Here is an 8522-nt window from a genome sequence, read left to right on the forward strand (position 1 = left end):
GGTGAGTCCCAGGCAAGGCAGCATTCACCACATGCTGACTGAAGAGACCTGGCACCTTAAGGGACTATTGGCAGTAGGCTGGTAGTATTCCACATGTGCCCGTGGTGGTCATGGCCATGGGGTGAGGCTCCTCTGCTTTTGGAAAAAGGAGGGAAGAGTAGAAAGAACGGCATGCAGTCGATTGACTGCCAGCTCAGCCACAGTACAACAGAATACCAGGCAGACTTCTAAAGTTTTTGAATCTAGTCCCTGGCTCCCAGACTGCAACTCTATAACTGCCTGGGGCTAGGGGGAACTTGCTGCCCTGAAAGGAAGGACAGAGGCCTGGCTGTCTTTGCCACCCACTGATTGTAGAGCCCCAGGGTACTGAGCAAACATAGGTGGGAGAAAGGAAGTGGTTACAGTAGGCCATGGGTGAGACCCAATGATGCGCTGGCTTCAGGTCTGACCCAGTGCAGTCACAGTGGTAGAGGCCACAGTGGCGCTTACATCACTCCATGCTCAGCTTCAGGTGGCTCGGAACAGAGAAGAAGAGACTCTGTACATTTGGGAGAAACTAAGAGAAGAGAACAAGAGTTTCTGCGGATAATCAAAAGAATTCTCCTGAATCTTGTCCAAGACCTTCAAAGCAGTACCTCTATAGGTCTGCAAGAACAACAGTGTTACTGTGCTTGGGGTGCCCCCTAAAGCAGACACAGCTTAGATCAGAACACCCAAGTCCTTTAGAATATCTGGAAAGCCTTCTCAAGAAGGACAGGTACGAACAAACCCAGACAGTGAAGACTACAATAAATATGTAACTCTTCAATGCCTAGACACAGATGAACATCTACAAGTATCAAGATCATCCAGGAAAACATAAACCCAACCAACTAACTAAATAAGGCACCAGTGGCCAATCCTAAGGAAACAAAGATATCTGACCTTTCAGACAGAGAATACAAAATAGTTGTGTTGCAAAAACTCAAAGAAATTCAAGACAACAAAGAGAAGGAATTCAGAATTCTATCAGAGAAATTTAACAAAGAGAGTGAAATAATTTAAAAGAAGCAAGCAGAAAATCTGGAGCTGAAAAATGCAACAGGCATACTAAAGAGTGCATTACATTTTTTAAATAGCAGAATTCTTCAAGCAGAATAAAGAATTAGTGAGCTTAAAGATAGGCTATTTGAAAATACACAGTAAGAGGATAAAAAAACAAAAAAAAATAAAAATAGAAAACAAGGAAGCACACCTACAGGATCTAGAAAATAACTTCAAAGGGGAAAATCAGAGCTAATGGCCTTAAAGAGGTGGTAGAGATTGAGTTAGAAGTAGAAATATTATTCAAAGTGACAATAAGAGAGAATTTTTAAACTTAGAGAAAGATGTTAATATCCAAGTACAAAAAGGTTATAGAGCATCAAGCAGATTTAACCCAAAGATGATTACCTCAAGGCATTTAACAACCAAACTCCCAAAGGCCAAGGATGGAGAAAGGATCCTAAAAGCAGCAAGAGAAAAGAAACAAAATGTGCAGCGGAGCTCCAATACTTCTGGACATCTCAGTGGAAATCTTATAAGCTGGAAGAGAATGGCATGGCATATTTAAAGTGCTGAAGGAAAATACTTTTACCTTAGAATAATATATCTCGTAAAAATAACCTTCAAACACGAAGGAGAAATAAAGACTTTCTTAGACAAACAAAAGCTGAGGGATTTCAGCCACACCAGACCTATCCCACAAGAAACACTTAATGGAGTACTTCATTCAAAAATAAAAAGATGTTAATGAGAAATAACAAATCATCTGAAGGCGCAAAACCCACTGGTAATAGTAGCTAAACAGAAAAACACAGAATATTATAACACTGTAAATGTGGTATGTAAACTATTCTTATCCTTAGTAGAAAGACTAAACTATGAAACAGTCAAAAATAATAATGACAACAATCTCTGCAGACATAGACAACACAATAAGATGCAAACACTAAGTACAAAAGGTTAAAAAGTAGGTAACAAAGTTAAGGCATAGTTTTTATGAGCTTTCTTTTTGCTTGCTGGTTTGATTGTTTGTCCATGCAAACAGCATTATTATCGGCTTAAGATAATGGGTTACAAGACAGTATTTCCAAGCCTCATTGTAACCTCAAACCAAAAAACTTACAACAGACACACCAAACATGAAAAGCAAGAAATTGAATCATATCACCAGAGAAAATGACCTTCACAAAAAAAAGAAAGGAAAGAAGGAAAAAATTAAAAAGCCAGAAAACAAATAACAAAATGGCATGAGTAAGTTCTTACTTACCAACAATAACACTGAATATAACTTTACTAAACTCTCCAATCAAAAGACATGAACTAAAATTTCCAATCAAAAAACATACACTGGCTGAATGAATTAAAAAAGTAAGACTCACTCACCTGTGGCCTAAGAAAAATACAGTTCACCTATAAAGGCACACATATACTAAAAATAAAAGGGTAGAAAAAGATATTCCATGCAAATGGAAACCAAAAAAGAAAGAGAAAGAGTAGCTATACTTACATCACAGAAAACAGATTTCAAGACAAAATCTATAATAAGAGACAAAGAGGAACACTATATAATAATAAAGGAGTCAATTCAGCAAGAGGATATAACAACTTTAAATACATATGCACTCAATAAAGGAGTCCCCAGGTAGATGCAGCAAGTATTATTAGAGCTAAAGTAAGAGATAGACTCCAATACAATCAGAGCTGCGTACTTCAACACCACACTTTCTTCATTGGACATATCTTCCAGACAGAAAATAAACAAAGATACATTAGACTTATCTGCGCTATAGACCAAATGGATCTAACAGATATTTACAAAACATTTCATCCAATGGCTGCAGAATATACATTTTTTTTTCCTCAGCACATTGATCATTCTCAAGGACAGACCATATGTTAGGTCACAAAACATGTCTTAAACAATTGAAATTATATCAAGCATCTTCTCTGACCACAATGGAATAAAACTAGAAATCAATAATAAGAGAAATTTTTGGAAACTATACAAACACATGGAAATTGAACAATATGCTTCTGAATTATCAGTGGGTCATTAAAAAAATTAAGAAGCAGATTGAAAAACTCCTTGAAACAAGTGACATTGAACATAAAACACACTAAAACCTGTGGGATGCAGCAAAAGCATCCTTGGTCTATGTATCCTTGTTTGCAGATGATATAATCTTATATTTGGAAATATCTAAAGACTCCACAAAATAACTATTGGAATTATAAAACAAATTCAGTAAAGTTGAAGATACAAGATTACTATGCAAACATCAGTAGCACTGCTATATGTCAACAGTGAACAATGTGAAAAAGAAATTAAAAAGTAATCCCATATTTAATATTGAGAGTTTATAGCTATCAGAACCTATATCAGAAAAGAAGAAAAACTTCAAATAAAAAATCTAAAGATGTATCTTAAAGAACTAGAAAAGTAATAGTGAACTAACTTCAAAATTAGCAGAGGAAAAGAATAAAGATCAGAGCAGAAATAAATGAAATTGAAACAAAAATATACAAAAGATCACTGAAACAAAAAGTTGGTTTTTTGAAAAGTTAAACAAAATTGACAAACCTTTAGCCAGACTAAAAAAAAAAAAAGAGAGAAGATCTAAATAAATAAAAACAGAAATGACAAAGGCAATACTGCAACTGATACTGCAGAAATTCAGAGGATCATTAGTGGCTACTATATGCCAGTATATGCCAATAAGTTGAAAAATCTAGAAAAAATGGTCAAATTCCTAGACAGGAACAACCCACCAAGATTAAATCAGGAAGACATCCAAAATTTGAACAGACCATTTCCAGTAATGAAAGCCCAGGACCCAGTGGCTTCACTGTTGAATTCCACCAAACATTTAAAGAACTAACACCAATCCGACTCAAATTATTCCAAAAAAAAAAATAGAGGAGGAGAGAATACTTTCAAATGCATTTTGTAAGGCCAGTATTACACTGATACCAAAACTAGACAAAGACACATAAAAAATAAATAAGTAAATAAATAAAACCACAGACCAATACTTCTGATATAAATGGATGCAAAAATCCTCAACAAAATACTAGCAAACATAATTCGACAATACATTAAAAACATCATTAATCATGACCAACTGGGATTTATCTTTGTGATACACAGATGGTTTACCATATGTAAATCAATCAACGTGATACATCATATCAGCAGAATGAAGGAGAAAAACCATATGATTATGTAAATTGAGGCTGAAAAATTATTTGATAGAATTTAATATCCATTCATGATTAAAAAAAAACCCTCAAAAGACTGGGACTAGAAGTAACATACCTCGACTGTGCCAACATGGTGGCGCCCAGGTCCTAATTTGAGAAACGTGCACCTTGACTAATTCGGTTTTCTGTGGTTACGAGAGAAGAGCCCGGTTTATCGCCAGGGGCAGTCCCCAGGGCTGCCGAATCCAGCAGCGATGGAGAGCGGCACCGGGCCCTGCGGAGAAGAGCGCCCACGTGAAGTCCAGCAGACGACAGTCACTGAGGGGGCTGCCAAAATCCCAGCGCCAACGAGGTCTTTTATAACCTTGTGCAGGAATTCAATGGGGACATGACGTGCTATGATCATCCAGTTTGCTCGCATTCAGCTTGGGGCCAAAGGAATCCAGATCAAGGTGCCAGGAGAGAAGGATACACAAAAGGTGGTCGTGGAATTGTCAAAGCAAGAGGAGGAAAAGGTTGAACCGAAAGGGAGTGAAAACCTGGCCTCAGGAGACCAGCCTCGCACAGCGACCGTGTGGGAGATCTGTGAGGAAGGCCTGCATGTGCTGGAAGGCCTGGCAGCTTCAGGCCTACTTTCCATTCGATTTGCCCTAGAGGTGCCTGGGGCTCAGATCTGTGGTTGCAAACGATACCTCTGCCGGGGCTGTGGATCTCATACGCTGGAATGTGCAGCTCAATGACGGGCCCACCTGGTACAGCCCAGCCAAGTAGATGGCTGGATGCTGATGTACCAGCACCAGAGGGTGTCAGAGAGGTTCGACGTCACCCATCTGGACCCCTATGGCAGTCCTGCCCCCTTCCTGGATGCAGCTGTGCTGGCTGTGAGTGAAGGAGAGTTGCTGTGCGTGACCCGCACGGACACGGCGGTGCTGGCGCGGAACAGTGGGGAGATGTGTTACAGCAAATTCGGTGCCATGGCCCTCAAGAGCCGGGCCTGCCACGAGATGGCCCTGAGAATTGTCCTGCACAGCCTGGACCTCCGCGCCAACTGTTACCAGCGCTTCGTGGTACCGCTGCTTAGCATCAGCGCCGACTTCTACGTGCGTGTTTTTGTCCGTGTCTTCACCGGCCAGCCCAAGGTTAAGGCCTCAGCCAGCAAGCAGGCCCTGGTGTTCCATTGAGTGGGCTGCGGGTCCTTCCACCTTCAGCGCCTCGGCAAAGCGTCAGGAGTCCCCCGCGGCCGGGTCAAGTCCTCTGTAGCCTGTGTTCCCCCCGTGACCCCGAGCGTGAACACTGTGGGCAGCGACACCAGCTTGGTTGCTCCATGTGGGCAGAGCCCATCCATGACCTGGATTTCGTGGGCTGCGTCCTAGAGGCTGTGAGCGCTAACCCCGGCCGCTTCCACACCTCGGAGCGGATGCCAGAGGGTCCTGAGCGTCATGACTGAGGAGCTCCCAGAAGTGCCTCTGTACTACACCCTGGACCAGCTGAGCAGCACCATCCTCTGCCACACGCCCAGCCTCCTGCCGTTGCGGTCGGCCCTCCTCCACGCTCACTTCCGGGTTTCGCTCTCCCACGCCTGTAAGAACGCTGTGAAGACGTATGCCCCGCCTCCGCCCTCTGAAACATCATGCGCTGCTGGAAGAAGGAATGTCCGGTGAAACAGGAGCGACTCTCAGAGACCAGCCCAGCGTCCCGCATTCTCAGTGTGGAGCCCAGGCTGCAGGCCAACTTCACCATCCGGGAAGATGCCAACCCCAGCTCCCGCCAGCGACGACTCAAGCGCTTCCGGGCCAACCCGGAAGCCAACTGGGGCCCGCAGCCTCATGCCTGGCCAGGGAGCAAGGCTGCCGGCGAAGCTATTGAGGAGAGACGCAGGCTGCTTCCTAAGGAGTGGAAGGAGCCGCCTGAGGACAGGGCCCAGCGAGCTGCCCTGCTCAAGACATTTCCTTGCAAAAGGGTTAAGGAGGGGGGCGGGGCGCGGTGGCTCACGCCTGTAATCCCAGCACTTTGGGAGGCCGAGGCGGACGGATCACGAGGTCAGGAGATCGAGACCATCCTGGCTAACACGGTGAAACCCCGTCTCTACTAAAAATACAAAAAAATTAGCTGGGCGTGGTGGCGGGCGCCTGTGGTCCCAGCTATTTGGGAGGCTGAGGCAGGAGAATGGCGTAAACCCGTGAGGCGGAGCTTGCAGTGAGCCGAGATCACGCCACTGCACTCCAGTCTGGGTGACAGAGCGAGACTCCGTCTGAAAAAAAAAAAGGGTTAAGGAGGGTACCTGTCAATGCGGGGACCAGTGCTGCTACTCCCACAGCCCTCTGACACCTGGGGTCTCTGCTGATGCTGCGCTTGACTGTCCAGAGACCTCCAACCACAGACCCCCTGGACCTGGGGCTGCCACTGGGCCCGGAATAGACTGAACCAATAAAGAGATGTCGGCTGGGCGCAGCGGCTCACGCCTGTAATCCCAGCACTTTGGGAGGCCGAGGCGGGCAGATCACGAGGTCAAGAGATCGAGACCGTCCTGGCCAACATGGTGAAACCCTGTCTCTACTAAAAGTATAAAAAATTAGCTGGGCATGGTGGCACACGCCTGTAGTCCCAGCTACTCGGGAGGCTGAGGCAGGAGAATCGCTTAAACCCAGGAGGCAGAGGTTGCAGTGAACCGAGATGGCGCCACTGCACTCCAGCCTGTCAACAGAGCGAGACTCCGTCTCAAAGCACACACACACACACACACACACACACAGAGCGAGAGAGAGAGAGAGAGGTCACGTAACCTTCTCCCGATTAAAAAAAAAAAGAAGTAACCTACCTCAACATAATAAAAGTCATATATGACACACACACCCACAGCTAGCATCACATTGAGTGGGGAAAAGATGAAAGCCTTTCTTCTAAGATCTGGGACATAAAAAGGTTGCCCACTTTCACCACTGTTATTTAACATAGATTTCAAAGTCCCAGCTAGAGCCATCAGACGAGAGAAAGAAACAAAGTTCATCCAAATTGGAAAGGAAGAAGTCAAATTATTTTTGTTTGCAGATGATATAATCTTACATTTGGAAAAATCTAAAGACACCACAAAATAACTATTAGAATTATTAAACAAATTCAGTAAAGTTACAGACACAATATCAATATACAAACATTTCCAGGTCATTGGTCTAAGCAAAAATTTATTGAGTAATACCTCACAAACACAGGTAACCAAAGTAAAAGTGGACAAATGGTATCACATGAAATTTAAAAGCTTCTGCAGAGTAAAGCTTACAATAAACAAAGTGAAGAGTCAACCCACAGAACTGGAGAAAATATTTGCAAACTTCCCAAATTCAAACAACTCTATGGGGGAAAAAAACCGAATAATTCTATCCCCAAATCCCAAAATGGGCAAAAGATGTGAAAAGATATTGCTCAAAAGAAGACATACAAATGGCAACAGGCATATGAAAAGGTGTGCAACATCATTGATCATCAGAGAAATGCAAATCAAAACTACAATGAGATATCATCTCATCCCAGTGTAAAATGGCTTATATGCAAAAACAGGCAATAACAAATGTTGTGAGGAAGTGGAAAAAAGGGAATCCTCGTACACTGTTGGTGGAAATGTAAATTAATGCAACCCCTTTGGAGAACAGTATGGAAGTTCTTCAAAGAACTAAAAATAGAGTTACTGAATCATGCAGCAATCTCGCTACTGTGTACATACCCGAAAGAAAGGAAAGCAGCATGTTGCAGAGATATCTGCACTTCCATACTTCTTGCAGCACTGTTCACAATAGCCAAGATTTGGAAGAAATCTGTGTCCATTGGGTAAAGAAAACATGGTACACATACACAATGGAGTACAATGCAGCCATAAAAAAGGAATGGGATACAGTAATTGCAATAACATGGATGGAACTGGAGGTCATTCTGTTAAATGAAATAAGGTACAGAAAGACAATCATTGCGTGTTTTCACTTATTTGTGGAACCTAAAAATCAAAACAATTGAACTCATGGAGATAGAGAGTAGAAGGACGGTTATCAGAGGCTGCAAAGGGTAGTGGTGGTTGAGGGGGAGGTGAGGATTGTTAATGGGTACGAAAAAATAGAAAGAATGAATAAAACCTACTATTTGGTCTCTTAACAGGGTGACTATAGTCAATAATAATGTAATTACACATTTTAAAAATAACTAAAAGTATATAATTAGATGTTTTGTTACACAAAGGATAAATGCTTGAAGAAATGGATACCCTATTTTCCATGATGCAATACTCGAACCAAAGTATCTCATGTACCCCA

The 8522-nt window shown here is 42.8% G+C and overlaps 1 pseudogene; it reads left to right on the forward strand.

The window, feature by feature from the left end:
• Positions 1 to 4454: 4454 nt before the first annotated feature.
• Positions 4455 to 6647, forward strand: LOC107972681 (tRNA (guanine(26)-N(2))-dimethyltransferase-like; annotated as a pseudogene).
• The last annotated feature ends 1875 nt before the right edge of the window (positions 6648 to 8522 follow it).

Source organism: Pan troglodytes, chromosome X (genome assembly GCF_028858775.2).
Source record: "Pan troglodytes isolate AG18354 chromosome X, NHGRI_mPanTro3-v2.0_pri, whole genome shotgun sequence".
Taxonomy (NCBI): Eukaryota; Metazoa; Chordata; class Mammalia; order Primates; family Hominidae; genus Pan; species Pan troglodytes.